Below are 22,107 nucleotides of genomic sequence, written 5' to 3'. Positions count from 1 at the left end.
TCAAGTTACGGAAAAGTCAAACTTATTTCGAAAAGTACAAAAAAAAACTCATTAAAATACTCACTAAACACTTAAACCTAACAAAATCAATTTCTATATATAATACTGTATATTTCAATGCTTTCAAGTTATTCTTTGAGTCTTTACACCAAATTTTTGGAACACGTTTTTTGAGAAATTCAAATTTCCTTCGCGCTGCTTTTTTCTTGTGAATAGGACGTTACATATTTTTATTTTATTTTTTACAGCAGTTTTACTGTTTTGGTCTAAATGCTGGGATTCATTGGATTTTTGAATGTCTTGGGAAGACTTTGAGACCACTTTTGATGGAATATATGGATTCAGTAAAACTTTGCAGTTCTTTAATGGTGAGGAGGCTGACTTTGTTTATGTCGCCTTTTTTTCCCCCCAGTTTGACAAAATAATTGACTGCGTTTGATTTGATAGTTGTGTCTTAGAATGGTTTATAAGGTTAAAAATGTGAAATTCTAAGTTTTCAAACAGTATGTGACACTTGTGATATGCTGCTGTATTTGAGAAGTATTTAATCCCTTAAAAGCATAGACAAGTGAGAAAAGGCATTTTGACCCGGATTCGGGATAGTGGACGTTAACGGGTTGATAAAATAATCAATGAAAGACTGCGGTAGAGTCCCATAAACAAGGTGGAGATAGAAACTACAGAAATCCAGTTGAGGTAAAAGCAGTAAGAAGCTTAATAGATTCTTCTTCGACTAATGATTACCTTTTACATTCAACACAATTACAGCCGGTTTGCTACAATAAATCAAATTTTTTAAAAATTATAGACCAGCACTGGTGGATATTTTTTCATTCGCCTGATGAAATGTTTAGAATTCGCCCAGCATCGTTAGAACAAAACATAAATCTGATTTTGTGCAGATTCTAAGGAGTCCCACTCAGATGCTGGGTCAACATCCAACTGTGTCTGTTTGTCCCTTCTAGAATCCTTGCATAGTTCAGTATTCCCAAGGAATCACAATCACCAATTACTACATTTCTTACTGCATCCACCCTTCACCCCCCATATGGTTCCCTCCCAACTGAATCCATTTCTCATTTCTCTCCCACCCCTTAATTTACACCGTGCTGGTGAGTCATTAAAGTGTGATTGTGTTTCATTCTCCAAAGAGGGGAAGAAGGAAAAGAGGTAAAAACTGGCAGAAGCCTTGCCTCATTAATGCTGGCGGTGGCTAATGGACATGAGTAAGAAGCACATGGCACACAAACACACACACACAAACACACACTAATATGAATCGCATGGACATTTCGATCCAAAAGGTAGAAAGAGAAGTAAGTAGTGTTGAAGGAGCTTATTCTCACATTATGTCCTTATTAGAGTTGAAGGGCCTTTGATTTTCTGTGATTGCGGAAAACGAACAGAAAAAAAATCTGAAATTACGGAAATGCGTAATGCATATATTTGGACAATATTGAGCATTTACATAACTAGTACAGTGCTCGTCGGAAGTGTGTATTCATATAGTAGGAGGTTAAGTAGAGTTGTCAATTATGGCCAAATGGGTATGTATTTGAAGGTTGGATGTACAAAGAGTTGTACATACTCTGTACTGTTATAAAGGGGTTTTTATGTGGGTACAAAGTAAAATAGCGTGTGCAATTTTCCTGGTTTAATTCAATGGGACATGCGCATGATAAATGTGTTTGTTGTTTGTTACATTTTTATATTTTTTTTGTTTGGTGTATTTTTCTGTAATGTAATTTTTTTTTCAGTCATTGTGTATTTTTGTATCTTTCTGTTGTCTTTTTGTGCATTTTTTGTATAATTACTGTTTTTTGTTCACAATTCTGGAGTCATTTTGTGTATTTTTGTATCTTTTTAGTGCATTTTTGATATAATTGTGTATTTTTTGTTTTTTTCCGTAATACATATTTTTTGGAGTCATTGTGTGTGTTTTTGGAGCTTTTTGTATATTTTTGTGCATTTCTGTTGCCATTTTGTGTACTTTTTGTATAAATATTGTTTAGTATTTTGTTTTACTTTACTCATTCAGTGTATTTTTTATTATAAATACCTGATGTATGGTGAGGGCGTGTTTTGAGATGTGTGTGTGTGTGTGTGTGTGTGTGTGAGAGAGACTCGATACCTGTCCTGCTCGTTGGGACTCTCCATCTCCTCCGTGGGTTCTGTCTCACACACATGCATGCACACGCATCAACCACGCGCATGCACATACTCCATCACAGGTTGTTGAAATGTGTGTGTGTAAAAAAAAAAAAAACGGACCCGTGGGAACTATTTGAAACTTCCGGGAACTCTATCGTTGTCGCAACTCTCTCTCTAAACGGCTCTGTGTGCGTTCAGCATGTACACCCAAGGTGCGCATTTGGTTATATAGCACGTGGTAAATATTGGGGTCCTGTCCGTCCGGTCTAAACAGCAAATGGTCAAACAAACGATGAAAATAAACATTTTGAAACGTAATCACCAAATAAGGAACAGTCAAAAAGTATGTTTCCTCAAAAGAGAAGTCCACAGGAGCTCAAAACATGTGAAAGAGCCGCAGGTCTGATGCTACTCCAAGTCTTCAGCGAGCGATCGGCTCTGGCCTCACACGTGACTCTAGCTCGCCACTGTGATTGGCTCTGGCACGCACCGGAGCCGAGCTGTGCAGTGAAATAGATAAAGATGGTGTGTTAGCGCCCCCTCACACTGAGGTCAAAAGCTGAAGAGGTTTCAATTCTGGGCAAACATGAACGTGCCATCCGGGCGAAATAAACGTTTTGAAATTACCAAATTACTCCAAAATGACGCATGCACACACTTGTGGTATTTGGAAGCCGTTGACAAAGTTTCAGGTTGAACAGATACCGCGTTGAGGAGATATTCGCTCCACTCACACGCACACACACGGACACAGACCTTTCTTGCTTTTATGGATAGATATTTTACACCAGAATATGGGTGACTGAATGTTCGTCTAGTGATCATGTAATCCTGTGACTGAAAATCTGAAGTGCATTTAATGGGTTGTGATGAACAAACCGTTCAGATTATTATGACTGCATTCAAATCTGAAAAGGCTCTGGTCCCAAGACAGGTTTAACTGTCGGCTAATGCTAACGTTAGGCTAATGGTAATGCTAGGTAATGCCTTTTTAATGCTACGTAAATGATATGTTAATGCTAGATTGAAGCTGGGTTAACGTTAGCTCATACTAATGCTATGTTAATGCTATGCTAATGTTATTGCTAGCTCATACTCATGCTAAGTTAATACTATGCTAATGTTAATGCTAGGCTAATGCTAATGCAGTGTGACACGGACCAGCACCTGCATCACCACTTGCATTTTCTTCAGGAAATGCAAATATTCTAGTTTTACGATAAAAACCCCCCAAAACAGTAGATCACAAAGAGCTGTCCATGGTAGAAGTAGCTCATGAGCAGAAAAAGTGTGGGCAGCCCTGCTTTAGATAGTTGCTCATTACAGCCTTTTTAAACAATGCACTTGCAAGTAGTGTAATGTTACATCAGACTGTGGGCATATTGAAACCAAAGTCTTACATCTGCTATATTACCAAAAGCACTATCTTGCTTTGTCTTATAACTTTATCCTGAAATGAATATACTTTTTTTTTAATATCATACCAGGATGCTTTGTATTTTTTAACTGAATGTATAAAGATTATTATTTTTTTTGCAAATTACATATTTCACAGCAAAACCAAAAAAAAGGTGTTACATTGAAATTACTAATTTACTATGCTCATGTAAGCGTTATTTCAGATGAGAGAAGCAGAAGTCAATAAAGAATAAAATATCACACACTACATTTTTGGCCCTTTCTGTGCAGTCGCATGTAATTCTTAGTTTTGTTTTGCACGCCTCCAACTACACAGATGTCTTTATGCACTGCAGTGAAGCAGCTCTTTACTGATATGTTTGCAAACACCCGAGAGGTCCGAAATACACAATGTTACTGTCAGCTACACTACAGTTTATTTTTTCAAAGTTATTTTTAAAAGGTAGTGTTGATTTTTCCCCTCGCCTAACTATTCACAGATGCAGTAATTTAGGACTCCTGAATGCAATTCTCACAAACAGTTTGACAAATCATGTTTAAATAATAAATCCACATCTTAAAAATGTGTGAGAGGCTTTGAGTGTGGAGTTATTATTGGCAATGTGTTGCTGGCTCTGGGGCAATTGATGTCATAATGTTTGCATCTGGAAAAACATCTGTAAAAGTGTGTGTTAATTAGCTGGACAAACAAGCCATATAGTCGTAATCGCACTATTCCAGGTGGAGGAGACCAGGTGCTGCACTGTAATCAAAAAGGATGCAGATTGATGCCCTTATTCACCAGTGTGATGGTGGTGATGCATGCACTGTGTACACAGGTGCTGGAAGACTATGATGTGAGTTTGCTTAAAGACAAAGATGGATAGAGGATGAGACGATCGAAGCGACAGAGATGCAATAAAAAAAAATGGGCAACATTAGATAAAGATAGTTTTTGTCTTTGTTTTTGTGAATAATTACTACCATTTAGAAATTTTGGCATTTTGTCTTTGCATTCCGTTAAATTACCATTTATATGTCATCTACAAAGAATCATCAAAAAGGGATACACAACACTATGATGTCATAGAATATGCAGAATTAATGGATGAACCTTTGTTTGGGACCAAATCATTTTGTCCAAACTCCCATGATAAGGAAAAAAGAGACGCACAGAGAAAACAAAAGAAGGTTCATTGTTCAGTATTGTGCAATTTTCCATCCAACAATATAACGTTTTATAATGGGTGTTTTATAATAAGAAATAAAAGTGCAAAGCTGTCACTGTGTTAAGGGGTAGTATGTGCATTAGTTAATAATTTCTCCTTTGTCTGCATCCCTGACACACGGTCATGAAGATGGTGGCATGCTGTGGATCGTATCTGCATTATGTCTCATTAATGCAGGGCTATGCACCAGGTTGTTCTAAATATGCAGTTGGTACATTTTAACAAGGGACACTAAGAAAATAGTATCAGATCCACAATGAGCTACAGTTCCTTCCCTTCCTTTTCTCTTTTACACTTCCAAAACCATCCATTTCTAGCCAAAACTGTCAAGTTTTTGTATGGAAAACTACGCATTTTAAAAACTGAGTATTGCAGTCTGGATTTTAAAAGTTTATATGCAGATTTCATCGAATGAATAACGTTAAAAATTCCAGTATTTTTGGTCTTTTTAATATTTTAAAAATTGAGTTTTTTTTAATACCTCGTCATGTTTAAAACTTGTCTATACAGGCGTATTGCTCTCATTTCTCTTCAGGAATTTACCCAATAAATGTCTGCCACATTTGTATAACTATAGATTAGGAAGTCTTTGCTAGTGTGTGTTAGTGTGCGACTGTGCTTTATAATCTTTATAATTAGCAGTTCACTTAGGCCTGAGCAATATATCGAGATTTCTCTTCTCGGCAATAGAAAATTAATAGTAAGCGTGTTCTGATCCAATTTATTAGAACTATCAAAGTTAACGCATGATTATTGTGTTAATGCATTATCTTATCAACACCAGTGATTTTAATTGTTTTAATAGGACATCCGTGGTTCATAGAAGGTTAGTTTGTACCGTTGCAGGCTTGGTGCCACCTTACAGGGATCCTCTACTGTTGTGGCCTAAAACCTTAGTGCTATGCCTAACAAAACGCATTATTTTGCACCATATTTGCTTTATTACCTTTTAAAAATGAGACTAGTTTACCGTTTGAGAGCCTATGCTCCGCCATGTTGAAATGACATCACTGATGACGCGAATCGCCCCTTTTAGTCCATTGAGTTCTATAGGAGGTGAAGCATTTAGCAGCTTTTTCAGTCAAAATGACAACTTGTGCTGCTTTGGGTTGCTCTAAAAATCAGTAAAAGTTAAAAAAAGTCAATGTAAACCTATTTTATTTATCAAAATTTGAAAAACAAAATCCGTGTCCGTGACCTGAAATGTGGCAGGGAAATGGTTGAAGGTATGGTTTAATGGTTTAAGTCCGTATTACGTACGCTGGCAGGAGAAGCAGCAGCTAAAACGAAGGGCACAGGGGTGTGCAGGTGTTGATGGGTTTGCTTGTTTGTGTCCATTTTGTAAGTAATCACGAGTGTGTGTTTCGTGCGCTGGTGCTTGTGTGTTCACTTGTAGGTTTGAGTGTGTGTGAGGCAGTGTGCACTGACTTGGGGATGTGAGTTAGTGTGGGTGTTTCCCGGTACGTGCTGAATGTGCACGTGTTGGATGCCCGTCTGTCCATGTTGAGGAGGCTGAGGAGACGTTAAAACATTCCCATTCAGAATGGACAGACTCAAGTTCTGTTTGTTAAATTTACTCAAATTCTGAAACATAATCAAAATAAGCGGACAAAAAACTTTGTTTAAAAAAATCACCATATACACAAGTCATAAGTTCAGCATGTACACTATACTACATTGTTTCAGATACACAGATATAATGTCCGTTACAGCACAATAAAAGTAGTAAAATTGTTTCTCTTATGGCCACATACAAGAGGACCACAGTCCTCTAAAATATCTACATTTCCTGAGGGAGAGAACATTTATTGTTATTGTATTCGGCATTTGAAAATTGTTATTAAGTTATTATTTTTCTTCTGCAACTTGCTTTGTCGTGGAAATCCTCCTAGACTATTAATGCAGCACCAATGACATGTATGTCATCTCATAGGGGCAATGTCAAGGATGTGCACTCAACCTTTTTTGGAGCCAAAATGTCAAGGTCAAGGTCGCATAAAGTGTCAAAAACTAAAATTTTCCATAGCTCTACAATATGTAAATATTTATCGTACAAGTTTGATGCTTACATTTATGAAAAGCTCATCTCAAGTCGAGCATTTTATTTAGTTGGAGCGAAGCTGTATGACCTACCAGTGAAAAGATCAGTAGGGGTCAAAGCTCATGACGTCACAAAAAAAAGAACAAGCCTTTTCCCTATAACTTGGCCACAAATTGAGATACAGTGCTCAGACTGCTACCATTGAACAACATTTCCTTTCAATGTGACTTTGATCTTCGCTCAAGGTAAAAAAAAATGTAAAATTTAAAAATAAAAAAAATCCCTATAACGGCCACAAATTGAGAGACAGTGCTCAGACTAGTACCATTGAACAACATTTGATTTCAATGTGTGACCTTGACCTTTGCTCAAGGTCAACTTTATGGTCAAGGTCAGTCTTCTGTTTTTCCTGCATTATATAACTTGTCAACTAATCCAGATACAGGTTGTCATTTTTGCCAATTTTCAATTGCCAAATATGCATTGGCCTTGTGAATACAGGTCTTGCTTCGTTTATTTAATCTCCAAGATGAAAAAGTCCCCCAAATTAATTTTAGAAATCGCTAACCTTATTATGCGTTATTAAAACATGTAAAGGCATTGGGAGCTTTGTAAATGTCAATGTACTTTATGTTAGTAGATAATCTACTGCTGTTCACCGTGAAGGCAATAAGTCAGGATGGCTTTGAATGAATGTAGGTATTCCCCATCTCTAGAAGTCCGACCCGTAAACCTACCAGAACGCAGGAAACCACATCCAGCACATCCAGACCCCCACTATTCCAACATTGTCTTTCTCTGTATGGTATGTTTGTTAGTTATTAGGCACCGTCTATCTACAGCAGGAACCCCCAAAATTGCGAGGATGCAGGCGATCAGAATCGCATCCACCGAATCAGTTGACGAACAACATTTTGATGTGTCGGCCTAAAGGTCAAAATTGTGGACAATCCCCATGAATTTCACTCCTAAGTTTTATTAAAAGTTGGCAGCTCTGGTTTTCAGGGCAAAATTAGGCTTCAAATAAAAATAATGACTAACCAAAATATTAGTACAGTTCTGCTTGACCACAGGTCAGTCGTGGTTGAAAAGAACCTTTTCTCATTTTTCATACATGTAGTTAATGCTGGGTTGCAGATGGGCACGGGCAGGGTTTTTGTGAAGCAACATTAGCTTTAGCCTTAATGCATTCCTTGTGTTTGTTTTTGTCATGCTTTTATAGATAGTTCAACAAATTAGCTATGTTACCCTGCAGGGCAGACTCTGATGCACTTTTTACATGACTTCTTATTTAACATCACTAGGTCTGAATCTGAAACAAGCCAGACAACGAATGTTGTTCCCTTTCGAGGCACTAGATACTCACCGTGATGCTGCCGCTAAAAGTCGCTGGCTTGGTATTGAGTCATCTAAATGAAGCCTGAACCATGTGTTCGACCCCTGGTGGTTGGTTGACTACTGGTTGAGAAAGTGCCTGATTAGGTATGCAGCAGAGAACGCATTTTAATTGTAAATATTGCAGACAATCAGGTTAATTTAAACGTGGCAGCCAAAATTGTATTGTGATCCTGATTAAAATTAGATTAATTGTGCAGCCCTATTTAGTGTTGATAGTCAAGGTAGAGTGTTTAAATGAGCTACTGGATCAGACAGAGAGGAGTCAAAACACAGCAGGCAGCTTAATGTGCAGCAGGAAAAGAAAGGGGAGTGGTCTACATTGGGGTTGATCAATGTATGTATCCTCTAGAGCAGGGATGTCTCATTTTAGTTCACGGGCCAAATACTGAGCAGTTTGATTTCAAGTGGGCCACAGATTTCATGCAGGAAAACAAGTAATTTCAACATTATTGTGCCCTAGTTTGCACTTCTACGTAAACATAAAATACTAAATGTGTAAGAAACCGACAATATCCAAGCAATAAGTGACAGATATCAGTCCCAACAGGATCTTCACTTTAACAATTCCTAGATTTTGTGACCAATTTCTATTTAATTAAGGGAAATATTACAATATATTAATAATTTGAGGAAAATTTAAGGATTTTGTGTTTTTTTCCAACTGTTTAACATTAAAAATGACTGAAATCATGCGACACAAGCACCAGGAAAACTGTGAGTACCTACAAATATTGTTGAGTTTCATTTATACAATGATTTATGTTTTCTGTCATTTTTCCTTTCTCCTGGCCAATTCGGCCCAGGGGCCAGATTTGGCCCCCGGTCCATGAGTTTGACACGTGCTCTAGAGGAATAAGAGAGAGTCCCTTGGCCATGGGGAAGGTTTACACTCAAGTGCCTTTCGAGGTAATATCGTCCCTTTTGCCCTGCTGATGTGAGGAAGAAACATGGCAGGTTCACTTCTGCTAAATGATAAAGTTCAGCAGTTAATGTCTATTGACTTCAATTATATAATTTCTCTTTTTTTTGAAAGCCTGCATTCTGGAAAAATAAAAGGCAAACGTCCATGCTGTACTAGAGTACTGCAGTACAGGGAGGCACAGATTGATATTGATATCATTTATCCTAATATTTGCACACCATAGGCACCTGTGATACAAAGACAAATGACCATACTTAAATTTATTGAATGAAATAGTAGATTTACTCTCTTCTGCGACAAGCCAATGTGGCCTTTTTTAAACCTCATAATAGATTTATGACACCAATAAAAAGCTCCGCCTTTTCTACATTTCGAAGCATAGGATTGGTAGAGTTAGGATTCAAAAGTTATAAAACTAATCCATTTAATCTGATAAAACGCAATATATTTGTAGCTGTGCCGTGCATGGATTAAGGTGCAGGTCAGAGCAGAGAGTATTGACGAGGCTGCAAAAAGCAGAGAAAATGCTGACGTTGCTTTTTGATGGAAAATAGATAACAGAGTGTAACTCCTACCGGTCGATTATGAAAATGAGAGCTGAAGAACTGTGTCCGCAGTTTCCTGTTGCTGGGACAGACTCGTTGAAAGAGACGATCGTTTGAAGTGTGTGTGAGGCAATCATTCTTCTATGTGCGAGCAAATGCATGCGCGCGTAAAACATTTGTTTTTGCGTTACAAGAATAATAGTAAATGCTTGAAGTGATTACATGTAGAAAACTTTAATATATAACTTTTAATTTTGAGATGTATGTACACACACACACGCACACTTGCACAGTTTGTGTTATATTAATTGAGCATCTATTTCCACATCATATTACTTAAATCAACTGTGCGAGTACTGTCTTGCGTCAGAGTGGGGAATAAATAGACTATCACTATGCCAGAGCTGAGGTGGGGAGAGTGCCTGTGTGTGTGTGTGTGTGTGTGTGTGTGTGTGTGTGTGTGTGTGTGTGTGTGCGCGTGCGTGTGTGCGTGTTTGCATGTGTGCGTGTTTGCATGTGTGCATGTTTGCATGTGCGTGTTGTCTGTGTGCTAGTGTGCTGATTTCAGCAGGAACAGATGGTCTTGCTAGGGCTCTGCTGGGACTCTACAGACTGGTCTGTGTGAGGACCAGCGTACGTGTGCACGTGTGTGTGTATGTGTGTGTGTGTGTGCGTGTGTGTGTGTGTGTGTGTGTGTGTGTGTGTGTGTCCCGCTGACTTTTCACATATAATCTACCACACACTTCCAAAGTCGTACCTGCTTTGCATAGCTGCTCCCAACACATTGACACACGGGCGTGCTGACACTGATTGTTGGGATTGTAAGTGATTTCTTTGAGGTCTTTGGCCTGTTTGTCTGTTCTCTGACACTTATCAGCTTAATCCCTCTTGAAAGCCTCTTCAATGCTAAGCTAATGTTTGCCAACAGACAAGTGTCACATTCCCATATGGTGTGGGGATATGTTTGTGCATGTGATCAGAAATACATCGTAGTACATAGCTGATACAATGATCTATATATAGTATTTCAATTAGCAATCAATGTTTAAAGTCACAATGATAAGTGCTAAGTGAGGGCTGGGCGATATATATATCATATATATATCAAAATTCATCTGTCAATATTTAATCTCAAAATGGCGATATATGATATAAATCTCAATAATTTTAATTCAAATGAAGTCTCAGGTAAATTTGCTGATGCAAAATAACACACAGGCTCATTTATTAACAAAGAGTTGTGTAAATGGTGCCATTTTTGTTTTTTTCTCCAATAAGGGACAGCATGTGTGAGTGAGTTCTTTAGTGTGGCTTGTTTAGGGGAAGGTCTGGGTTATAGGGAGCACTCAGAAATCCATCTAACTGAGGTTTTCATGCTGTTCTGAGAAGTAGTGAAAGCAGCGACTCCTGAAACAAGTATTTTATATATATATATATATATATATATAGGCAATATTGTAATTTTCTATATCGTCAATACATGTTGAATTTTGATATATCGCTCAGCCCTACTAAGCAGTAATTCGAGTGCATTCTTTTCTAAAATAAACGTTTAATGTTCAAGGCTGCAGTTTGACTAATGTATTGGAAAAGCACATATTTTCTTGAACTTTCTGGAAATAATGGCCAAATTAAATAAAGTTTTTCACAAAAATGTTAAATGCGGGATTCCAATGACATGTATAGCTTTCCTGTGCAGCTATCGAACTATTTGAACATTATTCCTGATCAAGATCCCTGTGCTTTAGGTTAAATCAGAAAGGCCTGGAGATAAAAACCCCACAGAAACCTAGGCTATGCCTAAACTTGACGATGTTAGCTCTAATTAATGTATGTTTGGGTATTTTTAAAGGTTAGATTACCTATTATATAAGCAGAATCTTGCTTCCAAAAGATAATCTATAAAGATTCTTATCTTGCATTAAAGAAACTTTGGCAGAAACACAAATTTTGATCACAAATGTTGATCCTGTACACCTCTGTTTCATTTAAACATGCACATTTTGAAAGCTGTTGAATCATGTTATATTGAAAAAACCCAACTAGCAATAAGCATAGAAGTCAGGCTGTGGTCACAGGTGAAAACACAATAAAAACCTATTGTGTGACAGAATTTAAAGTATATTTGCTAAAAGGAAACACGTTATTAAGCCTTTACTATTTGTAGTAAGTTCTGAACTCACGGAGACAGCTTAGGTAATCCAGATGTGGAGTAATTCCCTAATGGGTTTTTACTCAACAACAGACATTGTATTTGTGATGTGACCATACACGCACTGTCATTTTTTGAATAATGACAGTGTGTGTATTATTTTGTATTTCATAAACATTGCAGATGTTGGCACTTGTTGAGAAATTAATTAACTGTGGTGAGACTAACATTTGTATTGCATATCATTGCAGTAAACAACAAAGATGAAGCATTCTGTGTATTCTCAGTGTTCTTCTAATTTAAAAAGAAAAAAATACAATGCATATTGTTCTCCTTAATTGTTTAAACACTTGTTCAACTCAAAAATTGATAATTTCATTGACATCTTGTACAATCTTGCAGAATCTCACAAGGGCTTGGGATCATGAGCAGAAGATCAAAAATAATTAATAAAAATCTTTTCATTTAGAAAAAAATATCAAGTTGCTTTGCTTTGAAGTTCAGCAAACAGTGATTAAGATCTGACAGTAAACCGAGATAAATCCAATCAGTTTTGAATCTGCTTTTTTTTGATTTCTTTACAAATCAGGTTTTGAACAATATCTTGGTTGCTGAACATCAGGTTTAATAACAGTTTGGACCCTGTAGAAAGAATGACTTCGACGACTGTCACAAAATATCTTGTTCAAGTTCTGAGTTATTAATATAATTATTAAATATTAAAGTATTAAATTTAAAACTGGACATTTTTGATAGTAAAAGCATGGAGTAGTGACTGACTTAATGGTGCAGTACGTAATTCTTATAAAAGTGACTTTTTGTTTGATTTGCTAAAGCTGTCACTATGTAAGGACAGCCTTACATGAAACTAGTAGTTTGTGTCAAAAAACAGGCTCACTGAGTCCCGCCTGCTGCTCCTGCAGCCTTTGGCAGATCTCCAGAATGCACTGTGACCGAGCAAAAAGAACCAATCAGGCCCAGGATTGTGTTTGATGGACTGTCTGACAGCTGTTGCACACACTCCCTGCCCCTTTCCGCCATGGTCAAAACACAGCAATGTTAATAGCAAGGTAGTGCCTGGAGCGCTGTATTTTTTTACAGTGTATGGTCTGGAGGGGTAGAAGACGGAATTGGTGACATTTCTGCTTGAAAGGTAATTACTGCTGCTTGATTTACATTGTTTGATTTGTAATTGTTACACGAGAACTCTCTAATGCATGTTTGTTAGTGTGCGCGCTGCCATCACTGCAGCCTCCATGTGGGCTGCTGTGAGTGACACTGTGTTGTTACGCTGCTGCTAAATTGGTGTGTGTACATTGAGAGAGAGAAGCGTTGCAGTAATATGCATTTAACAGTGCATATATATTACTGTGATGTTGCTGTCATGCTAACGTTAGCTTGTGAGCTCCTCCGAGGGAAGGACTTTGGAGGAACGGCAAGAGCAGCGAGAAGGGGGGGTATCTGAAAGTTACGGACTGCACCTTTAAATAATGACTTGTAATATCCAGATTCATCTCAAATTGATTACAAAATGTAAGTTTTTCATTGTTGAACAGCTTTATGACAAATATACTTATTCTCCTATAGTTTTATAAAACACTCATTTCTGATCATGAAAAGTTTTTGAAACAAACACATTGCTGCTAATCTGTGGTTTACACAACACGTATGTAACATAAACATGAGGAAACCAGTGTCTTTTCTCCGCTTACTTTTTTTTTTTTAAATCTGCATTGCTTTAAGAGCAGCTGATCAGTGCCTCCATTCATTCTGGGTCAATTTGGGCAGTGTGCTCGATACGACCGTCTCATTACACACTTCCTTCCTGTCTGTCTCTGCTACTCAGGGGAGAAAGGATTGAGAGACGGAGAGAGGAAGGAAAAAGTGGGGAGAGCCAGCGGGGGCGGGGGTGGGATTTAATGGGGGTTGAAGTGCGAGCAGAAGGGATGTACGAAATGTGAGAACGAGAGAGGAAATAGGAACAGGACACAACAGGTTTAAAACATGTGAAAATGACATGAAATGTGTAATATGATTGGTGAGGTTGGGGAAAGTGATGAAGAACAGAGGAAGAGAAGGCTGTACGGCAAGGTGTGATAATGCGGAATCTAGTAGGGCAGATGGAACATCAAAGGAAAAACAATGAAATAATAATCAGTGGAACGAAACCACTAAAATTTAAAAAGGCAAAGAAAGATATTGTAGATTATTTTACTAAACTAACTTTCAAAACTAACTTTCTTCCATATATCAGGTCTATTTTATCTCATCCTCTTGCATCTTTGATTAAATCTGAGAATAAACAGCAATTTACAGAGCTTCAGTTATATCAAAACTGGTGTTTGCTTTTTTTGTTTCGCTATTTTTCTAATTTTAACTTGTAATTTGATTTATTAAAAGCAATATCATCAAAAAAAAGTTGCTGCAATGCTAAAAGGAGATCATATATATATATATATATATATATTTTATAGCAGGTTTTCAATGCTATTGTGTGAAGGGGTGTTTCCCACTACAACTAACTGCATTATATTCAGCCCTCATCCAATCTGTCAATAATAGCATTTTCTTTTTTTTCTTAAATGCCTTCTGGCAGCATTTGATGTATTTATTTGACAGATTTTTGTCTGCTCAACAAACCCATCATGCCACAAAATATTCGGTTTTTGTAGATTTTATTTTTCACATGATCATTTTGCCTTGTCAGCAAGTATGTATTCGTTGAACAGTAAACATCAGCAAGTCAGCGGAAAAATAAACAGCAAATCCAATCCAACTTTAGTTATAAAGCACTTTGTCCCCCTCTTCCTGGGTTTCCAAAGTGCTGTACAAAGTGACAACAGATATATAAAGTGCATACACTATGGAACACAATGCAAACAAAACAAAATATAAAATAATAGTGTACATTAAACAATACGCAGAGGTAAAAAAGGTGCGTTTTACAAGAAAAGTGGCAGGACTAAAGTGTGTTTACATGTTTGATAGTTCTCATCAATGAGAAGCCAGATGCTCTGTCTCTCCCAGCTGAAAGTGGAGGATGTGGAGGACATCTATTTGCTAGGAGTCATGATCTTTGGCCTGCTGATGATGGGGGTATGTGTCTGTGCATGTGCCTTTCTGATGGATCGTAAGCTGAGGCGACTCTCAGAGGATACGAAGGTTCTCAGAGAGAAGAAGAACTTCACGTTTGGAGAGTTGGAGGAACGTAAACAACGACTGGAAAAGAAAGCTCGTGGAAACACGGGGGAAAAAGACTGTGATGAGGAGTAACAACAGGAACAATGACTGCAGACAAGAACACATCACAAAAAAAAAAAAAAAAAAAAAAAAAAAAAAAAGGGAAGAAACGAGGTTGGATGTAAAATTATCTGTGTTCAAATTAGGGGACGGATCTAGATAAGCATAATGCTTTTTTCCGTCGCCCTTTCCGGCATGAAAAAAAAAAAAAAAAAAAAAAAAAAAAAAAAAAAAAAAAAAAAAAAAAAAAAAAAAAAAAAAAAAAAACAATGATGTGAATTTGCTCTGAATGTCAAATGAATTTCTGTGAATGCAACCATGTCGGAAATGAACTGAATAAATAAAATAAATAAAATAATTAACCTGCTTCTCTGATATTAATATTTAACTAATCTGTGAGGAAAGTGTGTAACTCAGAATGCAGCTCTGCTTCTAGATTCTGCTCTGCTCGTCTCTGTGTGTGTATGTGCGTGCGTGTGTATATGTGTGTGTGTGTGTGTGTGCTTGTGTGTATGTGTGTGTATGTGTGTGTGTGTACAGTATGTGTTTGAAAGCTTTAGATTGCAACAAGGAACGAGACAAAGGAAAAAAGAGTGAAAATGAGATTCTGCCTCAACTTTTCCCTTGGGATTGGTCACCATGGCTACGGAAGCATTTTTAGCTGAACGTGGGACAAACATAAAGAAGAGTGAGAGAGAGGTACAAACACAGAGACAGATGGAGGGGGAGAGAGAGAGTGAGAGAGATAACGTGACAGGATTAAGATACTATCATGCAATGCTACAGCAGATAAAGTCATACTGAGGTGTAACAACTGTTTTTAAAGGACGATAGAGGACTAACAGCAGTAGGATACATTTATTTATTCCATCAATGACTCAGGTGGACTCTTCTGCCATAATTAGCACAGCAGCAATCCAACAAAGCGTTACATGATCTCTAGTAGAAAACACGCACGGTGGCAAGCTAAAGCAGGGACCTTCTATTCACTGATGAAAACAGAGCCCAATGAGAACAATCAGCAGCGTCAGCCCTACAACATCTCCTCTTACCAGCAGACAATCAGACTCCATCCATATTTCAAACATGGTGGAAAACTACAACAATGGACTGTCCCGATCCAAGATCAGATTAGATTAACACCTTTAATGAGCAGAGCAAGAACTGATCATGTTCACAGAAAAACAGCATTACCAACCCAGGGCAATCCGTCCAAATTCAAAGACCAACTCATAGAAACCTAGAGAATAGTTTTTATTCTTTTCAGTTTCTGGCAAATTAGAACATTTTATTGAGTCAATGTTTGCTTATAGAGTGTAAATGGAACACGTTATCATTATTATTATTATTATTATTATTATTATTATTATTATTATTATTATTATTATACTGTTTATTCTTAAAACTGATTCTGATGAGTGAAAATGAAGATTACTTGTTTGAGATATAGGGTTAAGTTTAAGATCTGGTTTTTATTTTGTATTTCAGATGTAGCAAATTGAAAATGTCTTCTGTAGGAATCTCCAGTCTTTCTAAAGCAGAGATTGGCAACTTCTATTACAGCAGGGGCCACAAAAAAGTGTTTGTTTGATGGAAGGGACACATGATCAACATTCATGACAGCATTTAGAATAATGACCAATCTGAGCGTTAACACAGGAAAGATCAAAGAGTTTTTATAGTAATTTTATGTATTTTTCTGTCATCTGGTGTACATTTGTTGTTGTCCTGGTGGTTTTGAGGCATTTTGTGCTTTTCTTTTGTCCTTCTGTGTATTTTTCCTGTAAAATGTTGTGTATTTATGTTGTTATTTTGTGTTTTTTTGAGTAATTTTTGTGTATTTCTGTTGTTGTGTTGCTTGTTTGATAGTACTGTGGGTCATTTTTTGTGTTTTTCTTGTCTTTCTGTGTACTTTCGTTGTCATTTTTTGTAATTTAGTATATTTTTGAGTAATTTTGTTGTCGTTTTGTGTTATGTGGCATAATCTTGTTGTCATACTGTTCATTTTTGTAGTAATTTTGTGTGTTTTTGGAGCATTTTCTGTGTTTTTCTTGTCTTTTTACTGTATTTTCCTGCAGTGTTGTAACTCTTTGTATATTTTTATTTGTTCCATCTTTAGTTTTGTGTATTTTTCTGTAATTTTGTAAGTTTACTTTGGGGGGCTGCATAAAATTAGACCGAGAGCCACATTTGGCCCTTAGGCCGCCAGTTGCCTATGTTTGTTCTAAAGGATTTTTAAAACAATTCTAAAGTCACAGTGCAGACAGCCTGCACAACTTTAAATAGTTTTAGTCTGTAATAGATCCATCAATATTTGCACTAAATATAGCCAATGATATATTATTATTGATATGTAAAGTATTGAAGGAAGGGATACGTTCCACAGTGCTACCATGGACCTGCAAAGTGTGTGTGTTTGAGAGCGTGTGTGCGTGCACAGTGGGGGTTGAGTGAGTGTCAGTGAGCGAAAAGAGAGAGAGAGGAAGTGATGCGCTCTGCTACACTCACCGACAAAGTCACTGCTTCTTCAAGGACACTGCGGCTAAGGGGCAGGAAAGGAAGTGAGGAGAGGAGTGATGGACAGGAAGAAAGGAAAAGGAAGGGAACACATTAAGACACGGTGAGGGGTTGCCATGACGGACAGATATAAGGCTGGGCCGAGAGAGCAGGAAAAGATGAAATTGGTGGAGGTTGTAGCACATGAGATAAGTGTGAAGTAAAAAGAAAGGTGGGAATGAAGGTCTCAGAGGTAAATTTGTACAGAGGAACACCTTGTAGCATCTCCGCAGATTGTGTGACTGTGGCTTTGTCAGATTTGTTGCAGAAAGTTTCTTAAAAAAGGAAAAAATTAAATACGTGGAAACTCTGAAATAACTACACTTTTTTATAACTACACTACTGTTCTAAATGATATCCAGTATTATACAGTTTATTGTCTTCAATAAACTAAATCAGCAGCTCACGTACTACAGTTCTTTTTAAAAAAAAACTATGAATCTAATAAAATTGTTTCTTTTCCACAGTTTTTCACTTTAACAGAGTTTCTCTGTTAATTTACAAAAACATGCCATTTCGAAAAGCAGGTTTACCAAAATATAAACATTTTTACTCAATTTATTTGAATTTACCTTTGCATATTTTACATTCCCTCACGGCTGGCATTGTGGCTTGATAAATCCTTAAAGGGTATCTGTAGTGAATTATAATTGTAAGCTCTATCAGAAGAGCTTTTTTCTCCTGTAAATGGCTTCAACGTCCTCCCACACTCGCGATCTATGTCTCGTCTCGTATGTAAACAATGCACTACCGGCTGTGGCTGCTCCGATGCACAGCAAACGCTCACAATAAATTCAGACTTTATTCACTGAAACATGTTGTGATGACGTGTCTGCGTTGTGGACGTATCACAACATTTCTGTTCACTAGAACTGCAGCTATCAAATATTTTTGTAATCAAGTATTCCACTGAAATCTCATCGATTAATTCAGTAATCGGAGAAAACATTTTTATTTAGTTAAAGAACAATTGTAAATTCATGAGGAAAATAACAAATTCCAATTAATATTGAATGAACAATTGGTTTCCTTATTTAGACAATCAAATTTTAAATTTTCAGATGAACATTGTGCAAAATAGCAAATGGCAATTCCAGCTCAGTAATTCTAACTAGTAATTTTTTTTTTTTAAACAAATATAAAATAAAACTTACAACTTAGTTTTTTCTTTTAAGTATCAAAAACATATGGAATTAATTAAAAAAATATCTTAGATGATATATTTTAAGTATAATAAGATCAGATTAGAAATTTATCATTTTAACTCAGAAATAGATAAACACTCTTAATAATATTTTGAGCCTTTGCAGTGTTCAAACTATAACTATGATACCTGCTGTATTGGAACACATTGGGCACCAGTCCTTTTTAATATTTTATCCATCAATGACTTATATAATAAAGACAGCTGTTCAGTTGTCAAATTTAGCTTATTTTTATTTCTCATACCAAAGAAAATGTGGAGCCCTACAAAAACTGTTAAATGAAGTGGAATATCAAAAAAATCAGGTGGGACCAAATGTCAAGACTGCACCGGAATCAACGAATGCGTCACATTCAGCCAAACATGCAGGCTGCTGCCCATTGACTGTACTTTCAGCTATAAAATTGTTAGAACGATACTTTAAATGTGTGTTTTTTTTTTTGAAAAATGTGTAGATATTTTGTTTATTGGTAATATATTTTTAAAAAAATCATGTTCTGTTTATTTCCTCTACAGATACCCTTTAAATCCATGTACCTTTCGTTCTTTGGTTATTCTGTTTGAAAACCAAATCAAAAAAATAAGTAAACATTCTGGTTATTTTCTTTTACTGATTTAAAACCAAAACAGAAGTACAGAAAAACCAAAAACCAAACGAGCAGTGTTTTTCTGTTTTTTAAATTAAATCTTGTTCTGTTTGTGTGATATTTAGATATTTAAAAGGTAACTAGGATGAGAGCTTCATGTTTTAATCTAACCACACACAGAGGACACACAGACAGACTTTTACTCTGCTGCGTCTGATAAAAAAAATGATCTTGTATCATGTTTACCACCTCACACCGATGGCAGAGGTGTAATTTGTGTGTCGATTACATTTTGTTAAAGAGTTATTGATGCTGGAAGTCTGAATCTGTGAATATCTGCCAACTTTACGCAACAGTGTTACGGTCCAAATAGTATCCAGATAAACTGGTGACTGGGTGGACTTTTGCTCCCGGTCCGGACATAAAAAGAAGCAACGCATAAGTCACATTACTGGTAAATTGAAACTAAATCAAAACCAAAAAATAAATGTCACGTAAAACATGCACATATGGAAGCAGAGGTGGTGTAATGACTCTACTGGTGCTCCTCTTTTCTTGTGATCAACTTCCAAGTGTGTTGATGGCTGCTGTTAGCGGTATTTGTAACATAAACATGAGCAGCATTTTACGAGCTAAAACATCCACAGGCTGAATGAAATCATGAGCAGGACCAGAAAACTGCAGAAATAAACCCTATACAGTCCTATTGGATCAGGGTATGAAAGTATAAATCGTTGTCAGACAGGATTTAACTGCTTGAAAAAGGGAAAAACAGCACCGTTTTTCCTTTTTTCAAGCAGTTAAATCCAGTCTGACAACAATGTTTATACTTTCATACCCTGACCCTATTGTGTGAGGAGATGTGGTCCAGGACCTGTAGAGGGAAACCAGGTGTACTGGACTTCAGTTCTCGCTCTAATTTCCCTGTAAATATCAACATATCTCACAAACAGAACAAGTTTAAAATAAAAAAATAAAAAAGAGAAAAACACTGCTTATCTGGTTCTTCTGTATTTCTGTTTTGGTTTTAAATCAGTAAAACAAAAATAACCACACTATTTTTTATTTTGATTTGGTTTTAAAACGGAATAACCAAAAAACAAAGGGTACACAGATTCCTTTAAAACAACCAGGCTTTCAAATGTTAATTCTGGTTTCTGTGATTTAGAGACTCTTATTCTAATCCACTCAGCAGCACTAAAACAAATTTGAAATGACAACATTGCAACACAACATCCCAGTGAAGAAATAGTCGGTCTGGTTTAGTCATAGTATGCAAATAGGAAAGAGGAATAGAGGAATAGATTTTTCTGCCTGCTTCAGCCTTAAAAACAATCAGCAAAAACCTCCACAGAAATCAATTATTTCTACATAAACATACACACGCAGACCCCAATACACTCCCACAGAAATGATAGCATGGAAGGCCGCTGGGTGTAATGCATAAAAGCTACTTTACATACATAAGTAGGTAGTTTAGAGAAGATGAGAGCGAGCTCGACAACCACGAGGACCACAGCTCTGGACCCAGTGTGATTGCTAAATGTGTTTAACCTGGAGGCATCGTCTGTGTGTGGTGAGGTTGATGTTAGACGTCAGATAAATTAAGGAGCTTTTGGTTTAGTCAGGTGGAATAAAACACAGTCAGGTGGAATAAAACGCAGTAAGAAAACATAATAGGTGGGTAAGAACGAAAGGAAGTAGATGTAAAATTAACATTTACACTGCTGTAGTGGTGAGCAGGCAAGACCTTATCATTTACATCATTTTACTTATTCTATTTTTTTGTCATTTTGGGTGTTTAAATGGTAAAACACAAATTAAAAACAAAAAACAAACAAAACTGAAAAAAACTTACTTAAATGGTCCAAAAGTGTTACTATTAATTTTTTAAATAAATATTTTCTATACATACACATATTGCATATTACATATACATATTGTATATTTCATATACATTCCTACAATGGTGTGCCATTTCTTCATACAAAAGATTTACCATGGCTCATATCAGACTATTTATCAGACTGGTTAGTAACTCTAATAAGAGTTTAATTTGCTGATAATTTCCCTATCGCATTGCTTTTATTATTAAATTTTCATTTTTCATGCAGAAAAACACTAAAATATACAAATTAAAGTATGTACATGCATGTGTGTGTGTGTGTGTTGGGCTTGTAAACTGTTCAAAGTGGCTCTTCTAGATCCACATGGGGACACATTTTTCTTTGCAGTTTCGACCAAGTTCCTCCTGTACATTTTACAAATATTTATTTAGATATTTCTTGTTTAGATATCTTGGCAAAGTTGGTAAAAACATGAGATTATTATGCCTTATTTGTTATTTTCTCCTTCATGAGACGTGTCTTGCTTTATTTTAAATCTCCTATTAAATAAAATAGTTTTGTCAGTTCATTGATGTTTTATTCTCTCTACACATTTGAATGAGCTCTAACAGTGTTAAGAATGTCCGTGCAGTGTTTGTACATGTTGAGACAAAAGATCTTAGTTGTGATTGTAGGAAGATGTGTTTGCAGAATGTTCACAAAAACGTTTCTCTGTATGAACCACAATGTGCTTTACTTTTGTTGTTGACAGCTAGTCGAGGAAAAGCAAAGTGCACATATTGGGTGTTAATAGTTATGACTGATTGTCCACCTCTGTGTGTTAGCCCTGCAACGGAC

At 36.6% G+C, this 22,107-nt stretch overlaps 1 protein-coding gene across 2 annotated transcripts in view; it reads right to left on the bottom strand.

Moving 5' to 3' along the window:
• The window catches only part of strbp (spermatid perinuclear RNA binding protein), a 108,441-nt gene that overhangs the window by 49,665 nt on the left and 36,669 nt on the right, over nt 1-22,107 (bottom strand). The window lies entirely within an intron of this gene.

This window comes from Gouania willdenowi, chromosome 12 (assembly GCF_900634775.1).
Source record: "Gouania willdenowi chromosome 12, fGouWil2.1, whole genome shotgun sequence".
In the NCBI taxonomy this organism is placed as follows: domain Eukaryota; kingdom Metazoa; phylum Chordata; class Actinopteri; order Blenniiformes; family Gobiesocidae; genus Gouania; species Gouania willdenowi.
The sequence above is the reverse complement of the archived record's forward strand: the minus strand, read 5'-3'. Positions and strand labels throughout refer to the sequence as shown.